Genomic DNA, 13,198 nt, shown 5'->3' on the forward strand with positions numbered 1-13,198 from the left:
TGAATCCACTCAGATCAGCAGTGACGTCTATCTGAAAGATGTCTCATTACCCATACATCCTTATTCTTCACCCCTCAGTGGGAAAGCCCCCTCAGAGGAGTCTCAGAAGTGATTTAGATGAAGTGTACTGCCTACTCTGTGTGTTCTCAGGGTCTGCACATGTAGGGGGTTCTTTTCCAGCAGCTGAGCTGATAGACGTTAGGAGGGTCAAATGGTGGGGAGTCCAGCTCAGCCTGGGTGCAGATTGATAGATAATTTGTATTTTCCAAACCGGCTCTTTCAAAGAAACAATCTGGGCCGTTGAATCGATGTCACAATACACATGTTGACCTTCCCTTATCTGCACAAAAGCACAGCTATCTGCAGCCTTTACACAGTTCTGGAAATTGCATTTGCATTTCTGATTAGGCCTATTTATATGCAGATGGGGCTCTCAAGCGTTGATGTTGATCATCGTAATATTATCATTTTAGACCTAATCCAGATGTGAGCAAACCAACAACCAACATTCCGAAAACAGCCTCGCTTAAGCCGGGCTGGTTTTTCTGCTTTTTCCAAAACATAAAAACAAGTGCTCCGTGGTAGCAGCTGAAGCTTCTGGCTTCTTAATTAACAGTCTGGTGAGCAGCCGAAGGGACCTAGGGATGCAGGAGCCGGCAGCAGAGAGAGCGAGCAGTGACATGTGCAGAGATGAGGAACCGGGCTGCAAGGATTCTCTGTGTGGCTCCTTGTGTTACAAGTGCTTGCTTGCTTTCTATGGCAACATAGTTCCCCAAATAGCAGAGAGTTTTACGAGATGTATACACTTTCAATAAGAGATTTCTTTGGGTATATTTATTCTTTCCCTTTTTAAAAGTGTGCATTCCTAGGCAGATGAAATGTTTTGAAAAAAAATCGCCTACGCTGATAAATTCAAGGCAGCTAAAGAGGTGTGTGCATGCATGAGCGTGTGCGTGTGTGTGCGTGTGCGTGCGTGCGTGTGTGTGTGTGTGTGTGTGTGTGTGCACATGAGTGTATACCCATTGAGTCAATAGACCCTTCATCTCCAGTGATGAGCTAACTTCTGTGTCCACAGCCTCTGCTCTCTGCTCATCTCTATTCTAGCACTCCTCTCCCGTCTTGTATCTTGGGAGAAGTCTTTAGATCTAGATGAAGATAACTAACCCCCTTTCACTACCTAGACGCAGAATGGCTCACAGAACAAGGGAACTGGAAGAAATCAATCTTTATCCCAGCTATGCTGAGACTGTCACTCTTTCCTAGACTTCCTGCCTTTCTTTTTTCTTCTTTTTTTTTTTTTTTTTCCTGTTCGGATGCTGGATCAGATATCAGAATAATAGTTTGGTAGATTCTCTGTGTGATCATTTGGACTCAACATTTGCCATTGTCACAACTCTAATGGGCTGGCTTGCCATTCTTGGGCAGGAAGAAGAAAAACAAATGACGACATGCAGCCTCTGTGCTAGGATGGTAGCTGCTCTCTTCCTAAGCCCTGGGAGAACTCTGTGGGTTTATATTCAGTAAGTTAGTTCTTTAAGAATTATCCTATTGGAATCACTCAGTTCTCTTTGAAGGGTTAAGGGTTGACTAGAGCTGTGTGACCATGCATGCTTATTCTCAGTGCTAAAAATGTATCATTTCCTCAGAAAAAGCTCTTAGATGGAAAGTGATGAAATTAAACACTTACATTTTAAAAAGCCTTATATTGCATTTATTTGTTTGTTTATTTATGTACTGAGAAGGCATGGGAGGGTGTGTGTGTGTGTGTGTGTGTGTGTGTGTGTGTGTGTGTGTGTGTATGAAGACATCAAAGGACTAGTTTCATCATTCTGGTTGTGGGGATTGAGCTCAGGCTGTCAGGTTTGGCAGCAAGCATCTTTACCCACTGAGTTAGTTCACCAGCTCTCATTTACATATTTTAAAAATCCAGTTGAATATTGACTTTTATATTTCATAAGGGTAGGCCCCTCCCCTTGCCCTACCCTCCCTTCCCCTTCCCTGCAAATAACATTAATGACAAAAATTCTTGATTCTGTTTGACTTCAGTTTCCTTTTCTTTTTCTATTTGGATGTACTTCCAATGCACTGGAATTTTCTTCCATTGAACAATGAGGTCCATTTTATGGTCCCCTGGGATCTGGAAAACTGGAGGCTTCCTTCCCTGAATTTCCCTACTGGCCTCCTCCCTTGCAGTTATTTTATTCTTGGAAATAAATTGAGTAAGTGACTAAGTGGGGGAAGAGAGGCAAGGCTTGACTGAGTCATGGAAGGAGTGACTTTCAGAGGTTACAGAGGACTTATGATGGATGACCTTGTGGCTGCTGGAGGTGAGAGCCTCAGATGTCATTTCAGGCAGGAATTACATGGGCTCCCTGGGCACTGTCAGAGCCGTGGAGCAGGACCTGTCTGGCTATGGTTGATCTGCTTGCAAGCAGGTCTCCTCTCTGCTTCCTCCCACCTTCTTCTGTCTCCTGACCTTCACATTGCAAGATGACAAACAGCAATTGTGACCTGCCTTTGAAATACTGCGTGACTCACACTTCTTCCTACGCTGCAAACACACAAATTATCTGCTGATTGGCACAGCGTTCACTGTTTTCTGAACCTGTCAGCGTGTCATCTTGTCTATGCCTTTGCTCCAAAAAAAAAAAAAAAGTCACCCCTGACTGCTGATGCTTCTGCTGCCTCCCCACCCCACCCCCCAGAGTTAGAAGAGGGAGAGTGAAGTCGTTTTTCTGAGCATCTGTAGATTTCATTCTTACATGTTGGGTTTTTTTTTTTTTGAGATGCCATTTAAAATCCCAAAGGCTTGGAAGGATCATATATGTATGTTTGTGTGTGTATACATCCAGCCCGATATATCTCATATATATTTCACTTTAGAGATCTGTTTCACAGTTATAATTTCACAGATCAGTAGGGTTAGGAAAAATATACAATTATTTTGGTCTCTAGGTAATCTAGGTATCTTTCTTTAGCTCAGAGTCTTTAGCTAATTACTCCCCTTGTCCATTGTAGACAGGTTCAGAAAGGTGGTAGGGACCTTTGTGGGGTACAGTATGGGTTTACTACACAAGCATTGAGAACAACACTGTGCATGTATTTACTTGGGCCCAATGAAGGATGGCTTTGATCAGTGTCTCATGACCAACTTCATGCTTTCCACATTACTCTCTGTAGAAAAAAAGCAAAAGAAAACCCCACCCCCCAAGATTCCCAGTAGAAACTTGCCTGATCATTCCAGTCTCCAGAGCTGGCGACTGCCTTCCCCGGAGAGCTTTCCCCGCAGTGAACAGTCTCAGGAGAGGAGAACTTGTGACCATCTCTGCTTCATGTGTCCATCACTAAATCCAGGCGTTCCAGAATCACCCGCTCCCAACCGAGGGAGTTTTTCAGGGTTGCCACAGCAGAGAACCAGAGATTCAATGAGTTTGAACAATCAACACTTATTCTCTTATGGTCCTGCTGGACCGAAGTCCAAGAGCACAATCCACACAGAGCTTAGGAGACTCCTTCCAGAGTCTCCTCAGAAGCTGTTCTGGAGGCTTTTGGAGGAGCCTTGCCTCCAGTCTTCTGTCCTTCGTATCCCTCTGCCCTCTGTCTTCTTCTCTATTTCTTCCAGGGACATGAGAATCCCAATCCCGGCTCACACACCTCCAGGGCAACAGCCATGTATCGATCGTCATATCTGGGTAGATCCTGATTGCAAATGAGGTCACATCTCAAGCCACAGTTCAACCCAATACCTTAACTAGCTTTCCTGGTCACCAGGTTCTCTGTGGAACTAATTTAGAGACAAAACTCCCAAACCTCTGGCTCACGAGTGATGAGAAAGGAATATGAGCAAGGAATGACGCTAAACTTGCAAATGGGACCTTGCAAGTGTGACTAACTGTGTGACAGGCACAGTATTCTGTGTTTCACCAACATGTATGTGAGCCCCACAGTGACCCTGGAAGACCACTGATATCCCCAGTCCTTTTCTGAGTTAGGTGACTGAAAGCCCACAGAGGTTTTGCAGCCAGTCTCTGGTCTGCACATAGGAAGAAAAATGATGTGCATACAGAAGCCTGTCTCTAAAACCTACATATTTTGCAGGCATGCTGGAATGGTAAATCCTTCTAGATTTTATGCCAAGCAGTGACAGTCCCGGAGAGCACAGGACACAGGTTCAGCCTGTTAGAAGCTTACAGTTTAGCATGCTGCCCCGACTCACTATTTTAAGTGATGTTAGCAACCTAAAAGGCAGAAGTTACATTAGCACCAGTGATTGTGTCCATCAAGGAATTGAGGACTACACAGAGGTCATCATAGGTGAGTTCAGGGCATCGCTAAGGATGGATCAATTTCTGACCCCCCAATCCAGAAACCCATCTCCTCCTCAAATTCCCCTTCAAACCACAGCTTTTTACTCCTAATTTAGAACACCTCAGTGCTTGAAGGAAGATTTGGGGAACGTTACATAAGCATAGCGAGATGCTTCAGAATAGCATTCTTTGTATCCAGAAGTTTCTGTTCACAGAGCACTCTTTGCAAAATGGTATCTAACCGGCCAGGGCTATTTCTGGACTAGCCAGCATCTTCTGTCTTGCCACCCTCCTTTTCTAGTTTTTCCTATTATTTCTTCAGTGAGAAAGCTTGCTCTGGGGTCTGGGGAAAATCAAATCCAGTTTTTGGCATCCTGAGTGGGAATGCATTTTCTCATGAAAACAGTGTTTTTAAGCATCTCTTTAGGAAGAAGCCGTATAATATCCATTGCTTTGTACTTTGGGTGTGCTATTCGAATTTTGTGACTAAATAAAGTCCTAGAGCCTGGGCTGAGGACTCTGTCTCCATTAGAACATTATGCTTATGGGGCGAAATATTTTCCAAGCTCTAAGCTAAGGTTATGAAAACACTTTGGAGCCCAGTCCACTGGGGACTTAGGAATGTCCACACCTCTGCATTAGGATACCTTTACCTTTGCTCTTGCAAACTGAGTTGGGTGAGAAGCAAAAGCGAACAAGGCCTGGATTGCTTTTGAGGAAAGCCTGTTTCTTCTGTCCCCAACTCAATCACCAATAAAAGTGAGACATGCAGAGTTTGGGGTAGAAAAAAGTAAAGGGAATTCAGACATCAAGACCCTCTTAGATTGGACCCTCTTAGATTGCCTGAGGGAGGTGGGGTTCACCTTAGAATCATTTGTGTGACTGAAAGTTCTCCTCAGGGACTAAAAGACAGTCCTAGGGTTGGCTTTTCATCTTGCTTGGCCATGTGTTTTAAAAGGTACAGAGTCCTTTAGATTTTGACTTTCTAACCCAAAAACCTTCCCATATCACTATGATATGGGAAGAAGTCATTGCCAGCTGCACAATTGCAAGAGGGGGCAGAGGCAGGGGATCCTCACCTGCTGCACAGCTGTGAGAGGGGGCAGAGGCAGGGGTCTTTCTCCAGTGCACAGCTGTGTGAGGGGGCAGAGGGAATAGGGAGCCCTAGGTCACCAGCAATTGCCTTAGTATTACAGAATTGGCGCAGGATATTTTTCCTTAAGGCTGCAAAATACAAGGGAAAAGAAATTAAAACTAAACTCTTATTCTTGAAACGTAATGAGTGAGGGGTAGTGGGTGTTTAATGGCACAGTAAGGATGGGTTTGCCCCCGGGGAGCTTTGGGTTTCTCTTCACCAGTGTAAGTCACTTAGTTATTGGCCCTTTAAGCAATGAACCTTTGCAATCCAAACTTCACTCATAAAGCAAGAAGTACTCAGAGAATTACCATCATTGAGCATTTGTGGACTCCCTAATGGCAGAAAGTTTTGATTGACTCTAATAGAAAACAATTATCCTTTATGAGTCTTTCTTTTGGATGGCATTTCACATCTCAGTTTTAGTTGGCATCCTTCAGGATACCCTAGGTACATGCCCCTCATTTGCCTCTGGAATAGCCCCCAAACCCAGAACTTAACACTCCATTTCCATGGGAACCCAGTGGCTGGAGGTCCCTGGCAGGCATGCCCCGGAAGATTTCTATGCCATGGAACAGTTTCCAAATTCCATTCTAATTTGAACTGAGCAGCTGGGGCCATTAGTTCCTGTGGAGGTGCAGCTTGCTGCCCCTCTGAGTCCTGGCAGGCAGGGAGAATTCAGTTTTGCAACATTTCTTTTGGGGATCAGGTGGCGAAGCCAGAGTATGTCTTCAGGGACTACCAGTCCCCATCCAGGCTGAGCAAGAAGCTCACCCTGGGAAAAAGGAGAGGTCAGAGCCTCAGAGCATTGACGTACAGTATTCTCTGTGCTTTCCCCTTCATTACCCTGCTTCCATTCTGTTGGCACCATTCACTTAGGCTAAATCTGACTTAGCTCCTAAATGATGGAGAGATGGGCAAAGAGGATCAGCAAGCAAACAGAGCTCAAAATAGTACTGAAGGGACCAAGAACCCTGACTTCTTCTCAACTCTGGAAAAAATAGGGACTCACAGAAAGGGATACTTATAAATGTCTTTGTGAGTTGACAAAGCAGCAGGATAGGCGACACAAAGGTGAAGAACTGGGTACCTGCAGAAAGGATTGTCAGAGCAGAAGCTATCCATTTATAGGGAGTGGTCTAGAGTCAAGAGAAAGCCTGTTACAAAGACAATATTGTTTGTATCAGTTTTCAACATCTGTGTAACAAACATCCCCTAGTTGTAACAAACAACCCCTAGTTAGTTGCTTAATACAATATCATGTTTCTCAGGAATCTGTGGTTCTTTCAGGGATTCTACAGATTGTGGCTAGACTTCGTAGATCTGTGATCTGCTAGGGATGAGGTTTAGTATGGACTAGTTCAGAATGCCCTTGAGTAGAACAACTTAGCTGTTCACCATGTGGTTTCTTAACCCTAGGAAAACCAGACAGGGTTGTTTTAACATTGGTGACAGGATTCTGAGCACAGTTTCAGGAAAGGGTACAAAATGGTATAGTTTGATAATTAGGTTTTTACTGTGTTCTACAACCAATCTGTTCAGTTCAGTGAGCAGTTACAATATCTTCCAGTTGTGTGAGTTGGACCAAGTTTCTTTATGCCTCGTGTTCCAGCTTCCTACCCTGTTATGAGGATAGAAATAGTACCAGCCTCGTGGAGCTGTGAGGGGTGAGTGGATGTAAAGAGTTTAGAGTGATACCTTGTAAATGTCTATTCAGTGTGTGCTGAGTGTTACTAACGCAAAGATCTCGGGGAACTATTCACACTGACAGGAATTTCCCTTCCCTTGTAGCTGAGGAATTGAAAGCTCCCATGAGCACCACCCATGAGATCAATCATTTGAAAGTTCAGCTATTAATTGATGACTACATTAGGAACTAAGAGAGAATAAAGACAGATTCCTAATAAATTCTTACGTTTTACACAGCACCTCTGTATGAAAGAATTTGCTATTCATATCCATCTTCCACTACTCCTTTGGAGTTAATAAACACATTGATGGAGATATGGACAGCCTCTGTCCCTATGCCTACACTTGGATGCTGTGGTAGGAGCTGCCCATCAGGAAGCAAGGATGCTCTAGGATCCGACTTCCACTATATCTACCCTGAATGGGGATGCTTTTGTCTTTAGAAGGGGCTTGCTTATCAAGTGCATGGCAGCTTTATGCTTAATTGATGAGTTATACTCTCTGTCTTGGCTGCAGCCCTTTGGAAGGCTCAACTTTCCCTAGGATTCTAGATTTGTGTGTGTGTGTCTGTGTGTGTGTTTCCTGAGTAAGGGAACAGTGTCAGAAGCCCCAGATACAAGGTCAAGGATTCAAAATCGAGTCCCCATTTTCTCTCCCAGAGTGAACTGTTTTCCTCTTGCTTAGCCTAGAAGGCCAAAAACACAGGGAAGAGACAGAAACCCAAGCTGGGTAGGAGGGCGATGAGGAGAGCCTGGCTACTCCTGATGAGTTCAGGTTTCTTGGCTAGGAAGAATGATAGCCAGGCACTGGGGGAGGGGAAGGGGTGGAGGGAGGGGGACTCACAGATGAAGCTGATACCCACTGTCATCTGTCTTAGAAGAGTACTAGAGAACAACACCAGGATTAGAGGATTAAGCCAGAGGCTTGGTGAAAACAAATTGTGCCTCTGGTTCTTCTAAGCAGGAGGCGGAGGCTTCAAACTGCCACCTGGTAAGCTGGACTTTCTTCCTCACTGGGCTTGTGACTAAGATCTCCCCTCCCGTACCCCCATGAATTGCTTGTGAATTCAGAAAAGAAAAATTGGTGCTCATTTAAGACTAGCAAGGCCCAGCACAAGCAAGCAAGCCCCATCAAATACACATCCTCGTGTGGTGTGATCATAAGATTGGTATGAATGAGAGGTGTTTTTGATAGAATGTGTCTGTATTTTGGCCTCAGGGAACTTTACTTTGATATCTTTGTGGGCAAATGGGAAAAAATGCAGGCTAAAGAGTGGTGGTTGTGCTGGCTTCTTACTCCTGAAGAAGAGTGTCTTTAGACATATAGATAATGTATGTAATGTCATCATCATGGATAGAGTGCACCCTAGAGGCCGAGGTGGACTTTACTGGTGGTCTTTCCTGCTGAGCCATTTGCAAATGTCCCATCAGTTGGAGGACATTGGTATCACACTTAAATGAAGGGTAGGTGGTATGTTATTAACAGGTGGGAATTCTAAAGATCTTGGATCTCCCTCCTGTATTGCCTGTCCTGGTTGACTGGAATGATGTTTCATTCTGGGTCTCTATACTCGAACAGGCACATGGGAGACTAACCCCAACAAGGCTCAAACAGATTTCCTGCTGGGATCTAGACACCTGGAGTTGGCTCCATTGCCACCATTTCATTGTCACCACTTGAAGGAACAAAATCAGGCATGGCTCATGAGTGAGAACACTTTTGCACTGAGATACAGGAGCCTGCACAATTTCCCCCAGCACCCTTGATATAGTCTGTAAGTGCTCAATAGACAAGATTGACAGTACCACCAACTGCAGGATAGGACCAGCCACTGCGATGGTAAGCCACCCAGGGCAGGGTCCTCAGTCCTATGAGCTTTAAAAGACACCCATGCCTGGCCATCACTCATAGAGAATTCAGTTGAATCGCTCTGGGGTCAAGCACAGCATCTATATAAATCTAGAGTTGATTTTTCAAATGTATTTGGAATCATATATTATTTTACATTTTCATATTCCTCAGATGATTCTAAGGTATAAATTCTTACCTGAAGCAGCTACTAAACCACGGTTAGTATTTTAAAAGATAAAATCAGCCTTGAAAAAAATATTCGTGCCCGCCTTTTTCCATGACCTTTTCCATGACCACCCGGTACTATAAATTGAGAGGTAAAAAGTAGAGAAAGTTCAGAGGCATGAGCGGGCATTATGCAAGTTTAGTAGTGTGAGCTGGTATTATGCAAGTTCAGTAGTGTGAGCTGGCATTATGTAAGTCGAAAAAAATTTGTAGCAAATTGTTAGTGTTGATGGCTATGGGCTATGGTACATACCCCTTAACCAGATAGGTTGAAGTTCTAACCTCCTATACTTTAGAATGGGAACTTATTTGGAAATAAGCTCTTGATAGAAGTAATTAAGCTGTGATGAGGTGATTAGGCTGGGCTCTCATTCAGTGAGACTCCTGTCCTCATGCAAAGAGGTGAATTTGGATATGGTCATAGACCAGAAAGAAGAAGGAAGATGGTCACTCTGGAAGCCAAGAAATACAGGGTCACCCAAAGCTGGAAAGGGCACGAGAAGAAGGCTTCAGAAGGGGAATGGCCTTGTGGATACTTTGACTTTGGACTTCTGGCCTGCAGATCGGTGAGACAAATATCTGTTGTTCCAAGGCATTGTAATTCTTACTGCTTAGTTATGGCAGCTGTAGAGAACAAGGGTCATAATTCCAAAAGAGTCCGTGATCTGAAACCACTTAGAACCACTGTATGGGAGCAGAGGAGGACAGTAGAAGTTGGGAGGGATGCTTACCATCCTCACATGTTTTGATTCCCAGTATCAACCCCAAGGCTAGGAGAAGAGAATGTTGGGCAGCTGGCTATCGTCTTCTGGCACTCAGTTTGGTGTTGGCCCCACCTTGGTGGCCCACTGTGATCTGGCAGAGCCCTCCAATTCTATTCATGTCAGTGTCTGCTTTGCTGACAATACAGGGCTGTGGGTCCTCTTGGCTACACCTTTTGTTCCCTTCATTCCAAAGTTCATAAGTTGGTACTTTGGTGTCTATTTTAAAAGAAAAGAAAACTACCCAGCTGGAAGTAAACACATCTCCCAGCAGAGAAATAGTTCATTGGCTTGGTAATCCTATGTTCTTTGACTGGAAAGGAATTAAAAAAAAATCAATGCACTGGCAAAAAATTGCAAGTAAGGAAAGAATGACCCCAGGGGAATAGAGTTTGCCAAATGAGTTTGGCAAAATGCAAGCATTTCCTAATTAAAACTCTATAGTTCTCCAAGAGTATGTGTGTGAATGGCGACCTACTTACAAATGGACCATGTGTTGGTGCCAGGACTAATTTATTCAATCACTTGATAAGTATTTGTTGGGCATTTACTATGGTCATGTACTGTATCAGACATAGTGAACAACACATGGGACTTCAATTCCAGAGGAAGAGAGAAATACACAAATATATTAGGTTAAGTGTTGGTAAATGCCTGTTGTGGTCCTAATACGAATGTTCCCCCACAAAGGCTCACGTGTTGAAGGTTAGATTCCACTGATGGCAGTACTGTGCTGAGGAGAGACTGAACCATACAGAAGAGCTCTAACTTTACCAATGGGCTTGAAGTCAGGGCCTGGCTGGAAGAAGCAGGTGCCTGGGAAGATGCCTTTGAAGGGGATCTGGTGTTCTTCACCAGGCCACATTTTCCTGCTGTGAGTTTCTGCCTCGTTACAGGCCTGTGAGCAAGGATGCTTGGGAAATTATAGACTGTGAAGCCTCTGATCACGTGAGCCAAGTAAATCTTCCCTTGGTTAAGTTGTTTTTCTTGGGGGATTGTTATGGTGATGAAAAGTCTGACTAACAGCCTGCCTGTCTTCGAGAAGAGAGAGTAGGAGAGGGTAACAGGGAGCTACAGATGGAGAGGTGGAATTTTTTTTAAAATTTTTTAATTTTTAAAAATGTTTCTTTAAGACAGCGTTTCTCTATGTAGCTCTGACTGTCCTGGAACTTGCCTTGTAGACCAGGCTGGCCACAAATTCACAAAGATGCACCTGCCTCAGACTCCCAAGTGCTGGGATTAAAGGCATGCGCCACCAGGCCTGGCTATTATAGTGTAATTTATTATAGAATAAGCTGAGGGACAGTTTCTCTCACAAGGCAAAGAGAAAAGTCTTGATGGGAGAAAAGAACAAGCTGGGGATAGGAAGTGCAAAGATTCTAAGGGAGGAACAGCACAAGTTAGGTAGCAAAGGCCATGGCAGGGAGTGCCAAGGAGCATGGTGGGAGATGACACCAGAGAGCCTGGGATACAGAATGTCCTTATAGATTTCTGGGATGATTTGAGTTTCTTTCTGGGAGTGAATGGGAAGCCATTGTGCTTCAGAACAGAAAAGTGACACTAGGGACTTCTAGGTGTTAAAACACATCTAGGTGTCTTGTGGAGAACAGGGGGTTAGAAAAGGGAGCTGGAAAGAGTAGCACAGAGACCTGGCAAGAGACTTTTCCTGATGAGGTGGTGGGGCAGCCTGAGGCTGGGGTAGAGGGGGCAAGATAGGGTCAAACCATGGCTGTAATGTTGGAGCTTGGTGACTCTACTGCTTATAGACAAGAGGAAGAGAGGACACCATGGAAATCTCAAGGATTTTTGGCTTGAACAGCCAGACAACAGCAAGTGGTTGTGGGTGGGGCGAGAGGTGGCAAGATAGAGCAGGCGTCCATCTCAGACACAGAGGTGAAGATTTGTCAGCTACATAGAAACTCTGAGTAGGCAGTGGGTAGAGGTGAGAACAAAGAGAAAGCCAGGAGTGGAATGGAGTTGGAGAAGGAGTGGCCACCAGGGTAAGGCAAGAACTTCTATTCTAAAAGCCAAGGAGGCAAGGAGCAAGGAGAGTCCAAGGCTTCTGAGTCAAGTAAGATAAGACTTGGATCTAGTCTGTGGATTTGATAAAGGTTATTGCTGGAGAACAACTTCCAGAGCCAATGCCTCTGGTCTGTAATGCTCTTAAACCACCTTTTCTGGCTCTTTGGTCTTCTCTTTGGTCTTTGTTATCAGTGCTCTACATGGTGATACATCTTGCTCATTTTTGTCTGTCAGGCAGGGAGGAGGTGTGGGGGCGAAGGATGGATGACCATGGTGCAGTGAGAGGAGGTCTTAGGTTCTGTGTAAATTCCATAACGAGTCATCTAGAGGTGACTTCAGACCTCTGGGATCATGACTATGTCTTGTCCATAAGTCATAAATTAATGGAAAGCTACTAGAAGCTATTAATAGAACCATGTTGTTCCTCATAGGTGATTACGGGCTCTAACAGTGGAGAGTAGAGGAAGAACTACCTGCAATTAAGGGTATGTTATCATGCAGGACTCTCTTAAAGCTTTTATCATGAGGATATATTTATAAGTGGCTCGGGTTTAAAAGAAGAATTACATAAAAGTGTGCAAGGGCACACACATTTTGCTCTGCCTTTAGAGTCTGCCTGTTCAGTTGCGAAAGAGTTGGTATTAGTCTGGTGAATATTGGTAGTGATGAGACATAGCACAACAGAATTCAAGGTTTATTACTTTGAAATTTGTCTAACTTGGAAACCCATAGTAAGTTTAGGTATGGCACCCAATTCCAACTCTTGTCCTTGATGTCATGAATGAGTCACTTCAAAGCGAGAGGAGGTCTTAGGTTCTGTGCAAATTGTCATAACTAGCCATCTAGAGGGAACTTCAGACCTCTGGGATCATGGCCATGTCTCGTTCATAAGTCATAAATTGATGGAAAGCTACTAGAAGCTATGAAGGGCCCCATGTCGTTCCTCATAGGTGTTTCCTCCAGCTACTGCGAGGTAGTGGGAAAGTGATCTAGGGCAGGACTGAGAGGCCCTGTGTGAAAGCAGGAGCTGTGGCCCCAGGAAAGGGGAGCATTCGGCATGGTGCTAACTCCAAGACAGCCATTGCCTCATCTTAGTTACTTTTCTCTTGCTATACTAAGATAACCATGACCAAGCCAACTTATGGGAGAAAGAGTTTATTGGGGGCTTCTTTCAGTTTATTGGGTTCTTCAGAGGGTGAGTCCATGAC

At 44.4% G+C, this 13,198-nt stretch overlaps 1 protein-coding gene across 2 annotated transcripts in view; it reads left to right on the forward strand.

Moving 5' to 3' along the window:
* Myo3b (myosin IIIB) overlaps window positions 1-13,198 on the forward strand; it is a 336,970-nt gene that overhangs the window by 34,013 nt on the left and 289,759 nt on the right. The gene's annotated exons all lie outside the window — the stretch shown is intronic.

The sequence above is a fragment of the Mus caroli genome, chromosome 2 (genome assembly GCF_900094665.2).
Source record: "Mus caroli chromosome 2, CAROLI_EIJ_v1.1, whole genome shotgun sequence".
Lineage (NCBI taxonomy): Eukaryota > Metazoa > Chordata > Mammalia > Rodentia > Muridae > Mus > Mus caroli.